General features: G+C 46.3%; 1 long non-coding RNA gene across 1 annotated transcript; it reads right to left on the minus strand.

Moving 5' to 3' along the window:
* Nucleotides 1-5,211: 5,211 nt before the first annotated feature.
* On the minus strand, nt 5,212-12,965 carry LOC146869471 (uncharacterized). The gene is made up of 2 exons (XR_014959822.1): nt 11,578-12,965; nt 5,212-8,355 (listed from the first exon to the last, which is right to left on the minus strand). It is a non-coding gene; the product is annotated as an uncharacterized LOC146869471 (long non-coding RNA).
* Between the last annotated feature and the right edge of the window lie 4,542 nt (nt 12,966-17,507).

Genomic DNA, 17,507 nt, shown 5'->3' on the forward strand with positions numbered 1-17,507 from the left:
AATGTTGGGCCGGCATCCAGTCCGCAGAGCAGACCCTGGAGCTGACTGACAAAAGAAGCCCAAAAATAGAACTGAAAATCTGGGAGCTTAAAATCTCCCTGTGCACATTATAATCTCATAAATTTGAGAGCCCGTTTATACGCCCATATGAAAGTACCTATAACACTGTTCAATTTATTTAAAAAGGGCTAAGGGACGCGTAATGGTATAGAGAGAAACCAGTATAGGAATTTAGGGCTGATACTCATTCTTATAACGTTACACCTCCCATAAATACTTAGTGGTAGTCAATGCCAGCTACGCAATGCCAGCTACGCAATTCGGCTGCAACACTTTGCAAAAGAGGATCGTAATTTAATGTAATATCATTAACCTGGCTACAGATGCCCTCAGGTTCCCCGTTGGACCCGCTACCTCATAAATTATGGAAAGCTTTCGGAGCAGAGCTTCTTCCGGCACTCAGGCTGATCTGTAAGCAATCTCTTGAGTGTAGAACGGTGCCAGCATGCTGGAAAAAAGCGCTAATTACACCTATCCTGAAAAAAGCTTCATTAGATCCAGCCTGTCCTAAGAATTATAGGCCTATTTCATTGCTGCCCTACCCAGTGAAGATTATAGAAAAACTGGTCAGCAGAGAAAACTCTGTTTCTCGAAGCTAACGATAAATTGGAGGATGTGCAGTTTGGCTTTCGCCCAGGACATGGGACAGAGACTGCCTTGGTAACCGTACTGGATGTTCTTCGAATGCGGGCTGCATTTGATAAGGTTAACCACGAGGTACTCTTAGCCAGGCTCGCCAAAGGTGACAGCCCCTCTGACCTCGGCAAAGGTAGTATACGCAATCTAGGAATCAGCTTTGATTGCAATCTGAGCCTGGAGTCCCAAGTAAACCAGACAGTCAGTAGTTGCTTCGCTCTGAGTGCTACGAAGGATTCTCCCATTACTCCCTAAACAGACTAGGCTGCTAATAGTAAGGAGTATTATCCTTAGCCGACTGGATTATTGTAATGCCTTGCTGCTGGAGTTTCCTAAATATTTGATGGGGAAACTCCTGAGAATCCAGTCAATGGCAGCCAAGCCGGCACTAATGAGACCTCGCCAGTCGTCATCTCAGGCCTTGGCCAAGCTCCATTTGCTCCCAGTTGTGCAGAAGGTAAAATTCAAATCAATGTGCATAGTTTTTAAGGCTCTACATGGGATTGGGCCCAAGCCTTTACAGAGCAGATTTGAATGGTATGCTCCCCCACGTAATCTTACCTCCTCCTCAGCCAAATTGGTGAGAGTACCCAGGTTTAGTAGAGTTAGATCTGGCAGAAGAGCTTTTAGCATTGCAGAAGCTTCGGCCTGGAACAAACTCCCAGTCGAGCTCAGACAGATGTGTTATGTTAATTAGTCTTCTAACTCGCACAGCTACTCCAAGGAGTGTCCCGGCGCGAGCATAGAGAAACTGAAAGCATAACCAGAACTCAGACATAAAGATACGTTTTTAACAATTTTTTAAAAGCCACTGGATCTTCCACACAGCGAAGCTCCAGTGGTAGGACATTCCAAGCCCGGGCCGCCAGAACGTCGAGGGAACCACCACCTAATCGGTGCCGGTAGAAGCTAGGATCCTTTGCCAACCTAAGAGCGGAGGAACGCAGTAGCCTCACTGGGACATAAAAGGAGAGCCGTTTTTGCAAATAGAGTGGCCCCAGACCATGAAGAGCACGGTGGGCAATAGTGAGAGATTTAAACTTCACCCGAGCCCCCCATAGGAAGCCAGTGGAGAGAGCGTAGATAACCTCGCACGCTATTCCTTAAGGGAATCTCTCCCAGAAGGTGAGCAGCCGCATTCTGCACCACTTGAAGTTTGTTAAGGGAATATGCCGGGATCCCCACATACAGCGCATTGGCATAGTCCAGGCGGGAGAGAATGAGCGCACGGACCACTGACTCTTTCGCCACCTGAGGAAGGAATGGTAGAAAACTTCTCAGGACTCTAAGGAGGCCAAAACAGCATCCCGCGAGTCTCTTTACTTGAGTTGCAAAAGAGAGATTATCTTCAAAACACACTCCGAGGTTCTTAGCCACGCAGCTGCTGGACGATGGAGGCGGGAACTCAGATGGCCAAATCGTATCTCTAAAACCAGGGGAGAAATTACCGTACAAAAGTATGTGACTGATCTTCATTACATTTTAATTGGGCATTCGCAAGCCACTTGAATACAGAAGACAGGCAGAACTGAACAGATGCCACAGCTTCCTCATTTTTATTCCAGGTAAATGGTAGCTGGGTGTCATCGGCATATGCGATCACCTTATCCCCCAAATCCTCCGCCAATGTGACTAGAGAAGTCAGATGTTAAACAAAAGGGGGCTAAGAGATGATCCCTGTGGCACCCCCGTGGAGACCAACCGAGGTGAAGATGCAGCTGGAGGAAGCCATACTTGCTGAACCGGCCCTCCAAAAAGGACTTAATCCAACCCCAGGCTGATCCAGAGACTCCAATCTCCGCAAGTCAGTTAAGCAATAAAGAATGGGGCACCGTATCAAATGCAGCCGACAGGTCGAGCAGCACTAAGGCTGCTCTCCCGCCGGTATCAAGGCATTCTCGAATCGCCTCAGTCACTTCTACCAACGCCCCTTCAGTACTGTAAGAGAAACGAAAACCCGACTGAGCTGGATGCAAGATAGATGGCCTGCTGCCATTTAGAAAGAAGCTGAAGACCTGGCTCTTTCCCAGGGTGTAGTTTATAGTCTTTATCCCTGTAATCATCACCACACTCTAGGATAACTGATTTCACGTGTTCAAGCACCAAGATACCCGTAGGGTCACAGTGTCCTCTATAAATCCCGAATACAATGTGTGTAATGGCTTCGGCCGGATTAGTAGAGCAGACTGCAATATCGTCGGCATACCCAGTAACCTTGAGTTCAATCCATTAATCTCAAATACAATGACAGGGGCCCCTTTAACCACCAAAGGAGTAGGGCACCAAGTAGACCTCAGTCCGAGAATAATCCCCTTTGGGTAACTTAGAACATCATATATCTAACAACCAACTAAATAGACGTATCACCAGAATATAACACCACCACCATCAAAGGGCCAAGTGCTCAAAAAATGTAAGTACAAATGTTTTATTAAAAATAACCAAACATGTGGTCACACATAGAAAATATTTCATACAATGTTAAAAACATTCCATCAGAATAAAAACATGATACATAACAAGGAACACCAAACAATTCAGTGCAATGTTGAGAGAACCTGCAAGAAAGTTCTTCCTTGTCAAAAAGAGGCCAAATCATCGGACATAGATCATTTGTCTAAACTCATTCTCTAAGCAATTAATTTGATATTTACAACACATGTCCTCAATCTCAAATCCATGATCATACGGGGTGAGAAACGCCCCCAATTAAGATGGGAGTGTGTTTGAATCCCCGTGATTTTTTTATGTACGGCTATACCTGCCCACCACAGAGAAGGATACTAGGATTATAGAAAAGATTTGTATTTAGATTTGGGAGATATTGTCTCATGTCCTGAAGATGGAGGTCTAACATTAGCAGCCACTGAAATGCGTCGATGCTCATTTAAAGAGCCACATTGAGACTGTGAGGACATGTGTCGTAAATAACAAATTAATTGCTTAGAGAATGAACAAAAATAGTCAGTGTCCTATTTGACAGGAGATGAAGGGCACGCCTTAGTATAAATTGCTGGGCGCAGCAAGAAGTTACCTAAAAAAATCACAATGGGACGTGGTCGAGGTGGTTTGTCACGATTCCCTCGTGGAGTAGTAAAGGGTATACGATGCGCCCGTTGAACTTGGGAGTCCATTTCCCAATCTGAGAGATCAGGAAATGCTTTTTGAAGCAAACTAACGATATACTCTCATGGACCCGACCCCTCTCTCCCCTCTGGTATGCCGAAAATACGTCGATTGTGGTGCGTTGGCAGTTCCCAAGATCCTCAACCTTGGATTGCAAGAAAGCCATCTGAGTTTTGCATGCTTTCGCAACCCCAACCGTTTGTGTATTAGTTTTTTCAACTAGCACCACCCGTTCCTTTAATTCCGTAATGTCAGTAAACAGTCAACTGTACAGGTGTTCTGCTTGGGTTTTTCCTCCTGATAGAACCTGCTCCACAGAGCCTTTTTAACCCAAACCAGAACGTTACCCCCTCCCTAGGGCCTTTTTACACCTAAATAACCACATATATGCGTACCACCTAAGGACAGGGAATTCCTATTATAATTATATATGGAGGCCTCACAGCCTCGCAATCTCAGACCCAAAATCTCCTACCCATTCGGCAGTGACACCCACAGTCTCGCGGCCCTTGTTAGACCCAGAACCTCCTACCCATTCGGCAGCGACACTCAAAGTCTCGCGGCCTTTGTTAGACCCAGAACCTCCTACCCATTCGGCAGCGACACTCAAAGTCTCGCGGCCTTTGTTAGACCCAGAATCTCCTACCCATTCGGCAGCGACACTCAAAGTCCTCGCGGTCCCAGACGGACCCAGGTACTCCTGCCCAGACGGCAGCCTGCAAAGTTCTCGCGGTCCCAGACGGACCCAGATACTCCTACCCAGGCGGCAGCCTGCAAAGCTCTCGCGGTCCCAGACGGACCCAGATACTCCTACCTCGGCGGCAGCTACAAAGTCCTCGCGGTCCCAGACAGACCCAGATACTCCTACCTCGGCGGCAGCTCCAAAGTCCTCGCGGTCCCAGACGGACCCAGATACTCCTACCCAGGCGGCAGCCTGCAAAGTTCTCGCGGTCCCAGACGGACCCAGATACTCCTACCTCGGCGGCAGCTACAAAGTCCTCGCGGTCCCAGACGGACCCAGATACTCCTACCCAGGCGGCAGCCTGCAAAGTTCTCGCGGTCCCAGACGGACCCAGATACTCCTACCTCGGCGGCAGCTACAAAGTCCTCGCGGTCCCAGACGGACCCAGGTACTCCTGCCTAGACAGCAGCCTCACACGTGCTCATCCTATGGTTACCACGACATGCAACAGGGGAATCGGTACCACTATGTATCAGATCACACAAGGACTGTTAGTTGAGCACAACCTGTTCTCCAGTTTGAGGAGCTCCCTTCTCCCTTGTTCAGTTACCACTTACCTGTCCAGGATCGTCCTCTGTACAGATCAAACTACAACTGACTAGAAGAATAGGCCATCCTCTCATACAAGAACACGCAGCACATGTTGGTTCATTACAATCGGGACACTTTATTAGTCATTACATACGCAGTCACATAACATTGCATCATAGCACACGACCTACAAAGAAAAGTAAAAGGTCAAGTTGTATACTCTAATAGTAATACATTATATATATAGACAACCTGCAAGGAAAGTAAAAGGTCAAGTTGTATACTCTAATAGTAAAGGGTTAACGTCACCTGGTTATATACTCAAAGGTCATCTAGGTTCCCTTTCCGTCTGCGCCTTGGCTTCGCCTGGAAGTCACACCTCTGCAGTCACAGATTTACTCCCTTCTCTTTTTCCTCCGAGTCACTGGAACCTCCTCCTCATCAGCTGATCTCTCCTCTTTAGATTCAGGTTCATCATCTGTCTTCCCTGGAATAAGTAGTAGCTTTACTGCTAACGGCCAGATGCCGCCTATGGTCTAGAAGCAAGTGCCAGTCTCTGCCTCAGACTTTCACTAATATAGATGTGCATTCTCTCATGGAAATTTCCAGCTCGAAACCTGCCGCCCACCAAATTCCTGTACCTCCCCGTGCCAAGGACACGTTCCCAGCCGGCCGGCCTGTTGTAGTGTCTTCAGCATGAAGGAGAATACAATCCTTCGATAAGGGCCGGCCTGAACCGGTTCTCTCCAAGCGAATAACACCTCCTAACTAAAACACTGCCTATGACCTAGAAACTTCCCAAGCTGCTAGAGCAGGAGGAAAGATGGAGTCTCTCCCATTTAAGGCCTACCAGGCCTGAATGCAGCACAGCTCCATTAGATACCCTTACTACAGAACATATTACCCCTAATGCTAACAAATCTATCCCCTAGGATATGTATGCAAACCCTGATCTATGGGGAAGAACACAGGGTCATGTTGAAGTGCCTAATAAATAGGCTCTATACACTACTCTAACCCTTAGACTTGAATGGAAAGAGACTGAAGTCACATAGACTGCCCTGCAACACCGGAAGGCCGGGAAAATCGAGCAGTACATTCCACCCTTGACTTCAGTCTATTATACATTCAATAAACATGCTTTCCCGTTTAAGGCCTACCAGGCCTGAATTCAGCTCCATGAAATACCCTTACTATAGGGCAAGTTATCCTCAAGGCTACCGAACCTATCCCCTAGGCTATGTGTGTAGGCCCTGAGCTATGGGTAGGAGCACGGGATTGTGTCACAAATGTCTAATAGCTAGGCCCTATTCACTACTCCAGTCCTTAGACTCGGATGGAAAGAGACTGAAGTCATATGGATTGCCCTGCAACACCGGAAGGCCGGGAAAATCGAGCAGTACATTCCACCCTTGACTTCAGTCTATTATACATTCAATAAACATGCTTTCCCGTTTAAGGCCTACCAGGCCTGAATTCAGCTCCATGAAATACCCTTACTATAGGGCAAGTTATCCTCAAGGCTACCGAACCTATCCCCTAGGCTATGTGTGTAGGCCCTGAGCTATGGGTAGGAGCACGGGATTGTGTCACAAATGTCTAATAGCTAGGCCCTATTCACTACTCCAGTCCTTAGACTCGGATGGAAAGAGACTGAAGTCATATGGATTGCCCTGCAACACCGGAAGGCCGGGAAAATCGAGCAGTACATTCCACCCTTGACTTCAGTCTATTATAAAAAAAAACGAACTGATCTATGTCTAGTACCAAGTGTGCAGAATTGAAGCATTGAAGGAATACACGTGAATAAAGCAACAGATAGAAATCAAAATGCCGATAATAATCAGAATACCTAACAATCGTGTCCATGTTTAAGCAAAAGATAATCAATGGCTGCTCTATTTTGCAAAATGGCTCTACGTTCACCCTGGGCGTCTAATAGTAAGTCGGATAAGACTGTAGAAGTATGATTAATAGATTTGACCATCCAGCAGGCCATTTTCTAAATAGATTTGGCATTATAGACTGCCAAAGCAGAAACACCAATAATTCTCATCCACACAACTTTACACCCACAGAGAAATTTGAAGCAAGGTAGAGTCAAAAGGCAGAATCACATTAGACCACGTCAAAGCCAATAGGTCGAAATCATAATTCACCTAACCTAAATAACATTATACGCTAAATCCCTCAGTATACATCATTGAGCACATGTGTGCACCACCACCCACAAGACTGCACCTCATCATACCATACCTTCTATTCTTGGAAAGACTATTTCACTAAAAGGCAGAACACACTTAGGTCAGTACAGAATGGTGGTGGTTGAGGGTCACCATAGAGTGTCAGACCACAAGAGGCTGATTCACTACTTTGCACCCCATGACCCTTGATCATCACCATTCGCATATGTCAAAAACAAAATCTAGCAAATAGCAACTGTATTACATAAGTGAAAAGCAAAATGATCATGAAAGTACTGCATATCGCAGTTGAAAGCAACTAAATTAAAAGTCACAACTACTAAAAAGCACATGTCGAAACAGCAACTCATATTGTGAAGCTGCTACACAAAAATACATAGCTCAAAACAAAGCATGACTTGAAAAGCAGCAAAAAACTCATCAAAGGTATGTGATAATCACTGTAGAGCAAATAAAGTTCGCATTCTCCAAACACATGTAGTAGCCACAACTACAGGAGCAGCTAGAAATAGCTCATAGACATCCGGATACATGTGGAATGGATACAGAAAATAAATCAAGCAAGCTGTTGAACGCACCTAATGCTTCTAATGATTAAAGTGGAGACTCCACTGTCAAACTCAGATATAGTAGCAATAGCCACAAGTTATCACCGTTCACTAACTCAAAAAAAGTATCTACTCAGAGTGCTGCAGAGCGTCTCTATTCATGTCCATCCCTAAAAAAAAAAAAACAGTCCTGCAGCATGAAAAAACACACCGCCTTCATGCAAACAACGTTGGCCGCACGTGAAGGAAAAAGTTCCATACTTCGACGATCCCATGTCGCTTGGAAAGAAGCAGGCCATCATGCTCTCCGGTACACATCAGCAGCTGTATCTTCTTGATAAGGGAGGACCCCATGCAGTCTGGATAGCCACCGGCATCAGCCGCCACCGTCTCGTATTACTCCAGGCTTGGGGGGGGAGGGAAGGGAAGGGGGGAGGGGAGGGGAGAGGGAGGGCCCCACTCACACGGGAGAAGGGAGTCCCACTCACACGCGGAGAACTGGGCGAATCTGGAAAAGAAACAAGAATCACTTTTCTTGCAAAGAACATTTTCAAAAGTACAATATTTTAATTTCTGTCTATATAGGTCTCCTCCAGCTCTGGGGAATCGGGTAATAATACCACTAACACTTTAGCCTCTAAAGTCTTGATAAAATCCCTCTGTTTCAATACACAGCAAGAAGGGCTGGGGCAGTCTCCTTCTCAGACTTCTCTCACTGCACCCCTCACAGGTTCAGCCCCCCTTCTCAAATCTCCGCGGACTCTAAATGGCCTCTTGCCAAAGATAACAAGCAGGGACTACTCCGCCTTCAAGGTTGGAGAGAATTGCACGCCTGCCAACTCACTTGGACTGTCTGCGACTCTGCTCATGGGGGGGGGGGCCTGCGCCTGTGCAAGCCTCCCAGACAGTTATGCCCAGGAAGCCGTCCCTACCCACGGAGGAGAGGAGCTGAGATGAGATGACCCCTCCCGTAGGAATTCCTTCCCGGACTTCACAGAAAGCCTGAGCTCTGCCCAGCGTTGCTGGACGATCTCAATGCAAGTCTCCCAAACAGCAATCTGAAAGACGCTGTCAAATGACCCACTGCCAGAACAGCTATTTTACAGGTCTGAGAGGAAAAATAGCTGTAACTCCTGCTTACCTCAAACAAGACTGCACATGTCTTAAACTGAAAATGCTCTCCCATAGGTAAATCACATAGCCTCTAACCCAGCTTTGTTCAGTATTTGTTGGGGCGCAAAAGCACAATATGTGCCCAGCATCTGAAATAAAAGGGACCTATTAATTCCCTGCACTTTCCTGTGACTAAAAAGGGCACATTGCTCTAGAAGCACCTTAGGAAATAAATGTACATGTTAATGAAGAGACCACATATCAGACTTATTGTACAGAATCAGCTGTGCACATCCAAAATCACATTGTTGCAATCATCTTGTAAAGCAAAATATATCATACAGAGTCAAGTGTAATTTATGTCCGCAACCGGTGATCGAGAAGCTTACAACATTAGTCTGTTTACTTTTATGCACATTCCATGCAGGCTGAGAAAACTCCCTAGAGGAATTAATTAAAACCGCCTGCGTAGCTCATAGCCTGCCAGCATTCTCTGTAACACTTATCACACCTGAATCATTCTGGCATGGAAAAGTGAACAACTTCACAGCCTGGTACACGTTTAATTGTGACGTCAAAGATATATTAGCAAACTGGGCATCAACCAGCTCTGTGTTCAACTTACTACGTTCTCATTGCAAATGCCCACATGTGTAATGCATGGTAACCAACACATGAAAATAACACCGCTGTCTCTCTCCAAGATGCCATCAATCACCTGCTGAATAACACCCTTCCTTGCAACTACGGAGACTGGAATTTCAAGGGAGTCCCACGTTTCAGAGCCACGGTTTGAGATCTTACATGCACTTTACAACTGAAAACAGTAGATATGCATTCCTTAACTAACACTGGAAAGGGATCCAGCCCTCTCTGCCTCACGTAGCAAGCTATTTACAAGCACCCTTCAGAAGACACGCTGAAATATACACATACCAATTCTAAAGCAGCACAATGAGCTCACTGCACGAGCCAGCACATCATACCGTCTGCCCCCATTCAAATAAATCAAGTGATGTTCAAAAGTCTGTCTCCAATTACTCAGCCCACTCCCGGGCTAGGGCTTCACAAGGCATTGTATCCCAGCCGGGAATATCAATGGGCAACTTAAAAGCATATGTACAATGTTAAGAACAGATTGCAAAAAAAAAAAAAAAAGAGAGAGAAGAAGAGAAAGAAAAGAAAGAAGAAGAAAGGCTAGACACAGCAGTATATCACAAAGAACATACAAACAAAGTCACGCACACACTAGAAGCAAACACGGGACCACACAACGCACACAGAATACGTAAACTGTTCGTGACGCCAAATGTTCTGCTTGGGTTTTTCCTCCTGATAGAACCTGCTCCACAGAGCCTTTTTAACCCAAACCAGAACGTTACCCCCTCCCTAGGGCCTTTTTACACCTAAATAACCACATATATGCGTACCACCTAAGGACAGGGAATTCCTATTATAATTATATATGGAGGCCTCACAGCCTCGCAATCTCAGACCCAAAATCTCCTACCCATTCGGCAGTGACACCCACAGTCTCGCGGCCCTTGTTAGACCCAGAACCTCCTACCCATTCGGCAGCGACACTCAAAGTCTCGCGGCCTTTGTTAGACCCAGAACCTCCTACCCATTCGGCAGCGACACTCAAAGTCTCGCGGCCTTTGTTAGACCCAGAATCTCCTACCCATTCGGCAGCGACACTCAAAGTCCTCGCGGTCCCAGACGGACCCAGGTACTCCTGCCCAGACGGCAGCCTGCAAAGTTCTCGCGGTCCCAGACGGACCCAGATACTCCTACCCAGGCGGCAGCCTGCAAAGCTCTCGCGGTCCCAGACGGACCCAGATACTCCTACCTCGGCGGCAGCTACAAAGTCCTCGCGGTCCCAGACAGACCCAGATACTCCTACCTCGGCGGCAGCTCCAAAGTCCTCGCGGTCCCAGACGGACCCAGATACTCCTACCCAGGCGGCAGCCTGCAAAGTTCTCGCGGTCCCAGACGGACCCAGATACTCCTACCTCGGCGGCAGCTACAAAGTCCTCGCGGTCCCAGACGGACCCAGATACTCCTACCCAGGCGGCAGCCTGCAAAGTTCTCGCGGTCCCAGACGGACCCAGATACTCCTACCTCGGCGGCAGCTACAAAGTCCTCGCGGTCCCAGACGGACCCAGGTACTCCTGCCTAGACAGCAGCCTCACACGTGCTCATCCTATGGTTACCACGACATGCAACAGGGGAATCGGTACCACTATGTATCAGATCACACAAGGACTGTTAGTTGAGCACAACCTGTTCTCCAGTTTGAGGAGCTCCCTTCTCCCTTGTTCAGTTACCACTTACCTGTCCAGGATCGTCCTCTGTACAGATCAAACTACAACTGACTAGAAGAATAGGCCATCCTCTCATACAAGAACACGCAGCACATGTTGGTTCATTACAATCGGGACACTTTATTAGTCATTACATACGCAGTCACATAACATTGCATCATAGCACACGACCTACAAAGAAAAGTAAAAGGTCAAGTTGTATACTCTAATAGTAATACATTATATATATAGACAACCTGCAAGGAAAGTAAAAGGTCAAGTTGTATACTCTAATAGTAAAGGGTTAACGTCACCTGGTTATATACTCAAAGGTCATCTAGGTTCCCTTTCCGTCTGCGCCTTGGCTTCGCCTGGAAGTCACACCTCTGCAGTCACAGATTTACTCCCTTCTCTTTTTCCTCCGAGTCACTGGAACCTCCTCCTCATCAGCTGATCTCTCCTCTTTAGATTCAGGTTCATCATCTGTCTTCCCTGGAATAAGTAGTAGCTTTACTGCTAACGGCCAGATGCCGCCTATGGTCTAGAAGCAAGTGCCAGTCTCTGCCTCAGACTTTCACTAATATAGATGTGCATTCTCTCATGGAAATTTCCAGCTCGAAACCTGCCGCCCACCAAATTCCTGTACCTCCCCGTGCCAAGGACACGTTCCCAGCCGGCCGGCCTGTTGTAGTGTCTTCAGCATGAAGGAGAATACAATCCTTCGATAAGGGCCGGCCTGAACCGGTTCTCTCCAAGCGAATAACACCTCCTAACTAAAACACTGCCTATGACCTAGAAACTTCCCAAGCTGCTAGAGCAGGAGGAAAGATGGAGTCTCTCCCATTTAAGGCCTACCAGGCCTGAATGCAGCACAGCTCCATTAGATACCCTTACTACAGAACATATTACCCCTAATGCTAACAAATCTATCCCCTAGGATATGTATGCAAACCCTGATCTATGGGGAAGAACACAGGGTCATGTTGAAGTGCCTAATAAATAGGCTCTATACACTACTCTAACCCTTAGACTTGAATGGAAAGAGACTGAAGTCACATAGACTGCCCTGCAACACCGGAAGGCCGGGAAAATCGAGCAGTACATTCCACCCTTGACTTCAGTCTATTATACATTCAATAAACATGCTTTCCCGTTTAAGGCCTACCAGGCCTGAATTCAGCTCCATGAAATACCCTTACTATAGGGCAAGTTATCCTCAAGGCTACCGAACCTATCCCCTAGGCTATGTGTGTAGGCCCTGAGCTATGGGTAGGAGCACGGGATTGTGTCACAAATGTCTAATAGCTAGGCCCTATTCACTACTCCAGTCCTTAGACTCGGATGGAAAGAGACTGAAGTCATATGGATTGCCCTGCAACACCGGAAGGCCGGGAAAATCGAGCAGTACATTCCACCCTTGACTTCAGTCTATTATACATTCAATAAACATGCTTTCCCGTTTAAGGCCTACCAGGCCTGAATTCAGCTCCATGAAATACCCTTACTATAGGGCAAGTTATCCTCAAGGCTACCGAACCTATCCCCTAGGCTATGTGTGTAGGCCCTGAGCTATGGGTAGGAGCACGGGATTGTGTCACAAATGTCTAATAGCTAGGCCCTATTCACTACTCCAGTCCTTAGACTCGGATGGAAAGAGACTGAAGTCATATGGATTGCCCTGCAACACCGGAAGGCCGGGAAAATCGAGCAGTACAACAGGTAACTTCAGTAAGCGCCGCCTTGATGTCGGGACTATCCGCTTTTGCTTGACTGTAATATTCCCGAGCCTAAGTTCTTTGAAGAGACAGCGCCTTTAGGATAGTAGTTAGAGTGGGTATGTCTGACTCCTAGTGCTCCAAGTGACATACTTCAGGGTTTGACGTGCTATCCTTTCTTGTACCTGAAGTTCCGGGGACTGATGTAATCCTCGTCTCAGCCAATTCTTCGCCGTTCGCCTCAGATTCACAATGCAGACTGAAAGCTACTGGCAAACCATTTGAGGCCGCCGCAGGAGAAGGTTTGTGGCCATTCTCATCCCTCATCAGTGAATCAGAGGTCATGCGATCAGGATTGAAGAGTCTCGAAACAATAGCCTTGACTTCCCTTTTCGAAGCCACCCATTTTCACAGAGGACTAAAATTGGCATCCGTCTTCACTTTATTTGAAACATCACTTTTATGTCGTCCCGCAATAGTAGTAGTGGGGATTAAACCCCCCCCCCCCCCCCCCCCCACACACACACCACCATGGCCTCTTGCGCCTTTGCCCGTTCTGGCTCGTCTGGTGGTTTTAGGACCATTCCCCCATAATGATTTCGCCTCAACCTCCTCCACCGCCGCCGCTGCTAGCGTGCATTCGACGACGGGGGGTTCAATCGTTTCATCATTGCTCCCATTACCCCCGGTCCCTCATGCCACATCTCCTGATAATCCCGGCATGTCATCGGGTACATCCTGAAGAGCTTGATCCACAGAAGCAAACATAAGGCCATCGGATACCACTGATCCGCCACTACAGCAAGTAGAAGATTATGGTGTTAGTTAACTGAGCCACAGGACCGAAGTACCCCCCCGGCCCTGCCAGAGCGAAGTAGTCTCAGGATAGATCGCTCGCGGTATAGATCCCTCCAACCACCTACAAGTGAAGTGGCAAGGGTTTGGAGATTCAGGTCTCAATATCCATTAGGTTATAGTTGATCAATCAAGGTCCGGGCAATCCTTGAGTCCGAAAAAAGAAAATACACCCTGTTGGAAAAATACTGTACATATCAAATGCAAGGCTTTCATTAAGGGTAGTACTGGGAACAGTACACACAACAAACTATGGACAGTCTTTTGTGATGCGCATCGGTGGTTCCCCCTAGGTGGGTATCTCAGTGGAATTTTTAAGGGTCCCTCTCCCTCTCCCTCTCCCTCTCCCTCCCCCTCCCCCTCCCCCTCTCCCTCTCCCTCTCCCTCTGCCTCTGCCTCTCCCTCTCCCTCTGCCTCCCCCTCTCCCTCATTACTCAAAATCAGTGCCAGATTAAACCCTTTGGAGGCTCCTAGTCAGTTGAAATTTCACCCTCCCACACAAATGATTATCTAATAAATTTACCAATCATCAATTTTAATAAACCAATTTTATTACACAAAACTAAACCTTAACAAGTATTAATGTTATCAAACAAATTAATTTGAAACAATAAGCTTGATTTAAATTTTCTTTCAAGATCAAATCAATATTATTTTGATCCGCTTTCGCAAGGCCCCTAAAAGGAGTGGGGCCCATAGGTCGGTGCCTAGTTTCCCTATTTGGTGGTCTGGAACTGCTCCAAATAGACGTGCACTCTTCCTCTCCGTACCAAGCCTTTGTGCCTCACTGTCCTTGGTGAACGGTTTGCAAAGGGCTTTTAAAGTGGGCCACTGCTGCAGACCTGTCCCATGAGGTGTGCGCGCCATGTGGCCCACAGGAATGGGATGTTGCTGTCCTTACTCTGGCCCAGCTGCTTGGGTTGCACTTCCCTCTATGAGCACTAGTCCCAACAATCTCCAGTACGTCACGGTCACTCTGTGACTTCACTACTTTCTTCCCTTCAAAAATCACAAATTTTCAATATTACTTTATTTCCCTCTAAATCCCTCACTTATGCCCATTTTCTGAACATACTTTCCCCAGTTTTTCACTGAGATTTACTTGCTATCCTGATCAAGTCGCCCCACTGCTGCACCTTCTGACTTTCCTGTTGCATCCATGTCTCTTTCTAGCCTTCTTTTGGTCCATTTCCAGCCCTTGATCGCTTTCATCTCTCTCGTATGTCTTTATTGAAGCACACCACTGTTCTTCCTATTTCAAAGAAACTCACTCTTAAAACCACTTGTCTCCCACAAATTACACATGCCTTCAACAATTGTCACTCGATGCACTAAATAGTTTCTCCTTTACTTCTGAAGATTTAAGTCTCTAATGTCAGGAGGGTTGGCTTCATGGCACCACAATATGTCCCCATAATTTGAGAAGGCACTCAATCAAGATGGCTGCCACCACTGCCTTCAGAACCCTTTGTGAACCCTGCCAGTTGCGCTGGGTCTCTGGCCCTGCAGTGGAGTAATTCCTTCTTACCTCACTCATCCCTCCTGTGCTGTGCCTTGGGCAGGACACATCTCTGCCCCAGGTGGCATCCCATGGGCCCTGCCGCGGGACCCCTTTTCTGTTTCTCTGTCACTAACATGACTCCTCCAATCTCTTCTAATTCTATAGAGATGATACACAGATCATTCTCCTCCGTTGACTCCTCCTTTAGAAAGACTACATCAGGATGTTCTCTCACTCCCTCCACTTACTCGTCTCCGAACTGAGGTCTTCTTCCTTCCCGAAACCCCTTCCCATCTTTCTATTATTAGAACCTCCCAACCCTCTGTTTTCCTCTCCTTGTAATATTTGCCTCAGTCCTTTCTCTAAGAATATTTCCTTCACTACCTCTATTGTGGCATTTCCAACAATGTAATTTTCATAAAACCCAACCCTTTATAAACCATCTGTGGGGAAAATGCCCCTTTTGAATGATCTCCTCCATTTTTTGTAGTGATGCTGCTGTTTTTTTGACTCTGTGCACTGGGACTCTGCCTACCCTGTGCAGTGTTCTGACCCCTAAACCATATTGAAACTGGCTACACTACTTGTTGGCACATTTAATATACCTGTAAGGCCCTAGTATAATGGTACCCCATGCTACCAGGGCTTGTAGGTAAATGTTGCTAGTAGACTGCAACACGTATTGTGCCACCACTAAACTGACCAGGTAAAACACGTCTCCAGAGCTGCCACTGCAGCCATGTAGTGCAATTTTAGATTGCAAACCCGACCTGTCTCAATAACCCCTTTTGACAGGCCTAAATACTCATTTTAAATATTAAGTCACCCCTGAGTTGGCCTTAATGCCCAATAAGGTAGGGTGATGGCATTTAAAAGTAGGACATGTATAGGTTTAATCTAAAACATCTGCTTACAGTGACAAGTACTCAGAACTATTTTCACTGTAGCAGTATTAGCTGTTCCATTGGAATACATTCAGAGTTAATATTAAATCTGAATAATGTTATCTCCATCTAGGAACCAGATAAAAAGTTCATTCTTGGACTTTTTAAAATAGTTATTACAAATCCAATTGACCAGTAAATTTGGATTAATGCTAAATATTTTCCAAAAGGTACTTTTAAAAGTCACCTCTTGCCTGCCTAAAGCCTGTATAAGCCCACTTGCATGAAAATCCTCCTATCAACCAGGAGCTGAGAGATTGGCCTTGGGTGTGTGGAGATTGACCTTCCTTCGACAAGATTGCTTCCCCCTTGCATAGCTTCAACGGCGGCCTACTCTGCCACTAGCAGATGTGGCTTATACCTCACTTGCCTTTGTTTTGTCCTCCTAGCCAGTCGGGCTTCAATCCCAGTGGGAGAGGAGCTGCCCACAGAACTGGTCTTGAGTGACCACAGTGGAGAGGCTTCCCCCCCCCATCGGTTTTTAACTCGTCAGTCTAATTCGTATTTTGTCTTTCTTTCTTACTATTTCAATCTAACACTCTTTTACCTACTCTGTAATATTTTATACATGTTCATTAGATTTTACTCCCCTGCTTTCTTCCACCACTACTCTGTGCTCCCCCTCTTAATTTCTGCCTCCTAATCTCTACCTGTCCTCTCTATGCTCACTCTCCCCTTCAATCATCTTTACTCACATACCACAATTTATATTTTTCTATTCAAATCTTGGGTGATTTAAGGTTTAGTGAACTGCTGAACTCATCTGAGTATTGAGGATAGGTTCTCATCGTTCATTACCTGTGATATGGTCCGTAGATTAACAAAAAGGTTAATATGGTCAGTAGATTTAAAAAAAGGTTAATAGAGATGTTGGGGCGACAGAGACCCTAGTTCTAGTTTATCAGTCTAAGTGGCAAGAGTGACGATTGGTTGAACAGGCCGCCATAGTTAGTCAGATCGGTCCTTAAGGATGTTTTCATGAAGGAAGCCTATTCTGAAGAGAACATTATAGTGTCCAGTTATGGAAAGTTATTTTAAAAAGTAATTTACAGGCACTTAATCCTTGTGTGTTAAAATTTCCTTCAAAACATGCGGATGTATTTTCCTAGTGGTTTGTTTTTGAGCTTGAATCATTGGGCCCCTTTAAATTCACTCTAGATCTTCCTGAGTTCTCCAGAAAACATCGCAGCCTTAAAGGGCTCCCGAATTCTGGGTAAAATCTCCTCCCT

This window comes from Triturus cristatus, chromosome 1_1 (genome assembly GCF_964204655.1).
Source record: "Triturus cristatus chromosome 1_1, aTriCri1.1, whole genome shotgun sequence".
In the NCBI taxonomy this organism is placed as follows: Eukaryota; Metazoa; Chordata; class Amphibia; order Caudata; family Salamandridae; genus Triturus; species Triturus cristatus.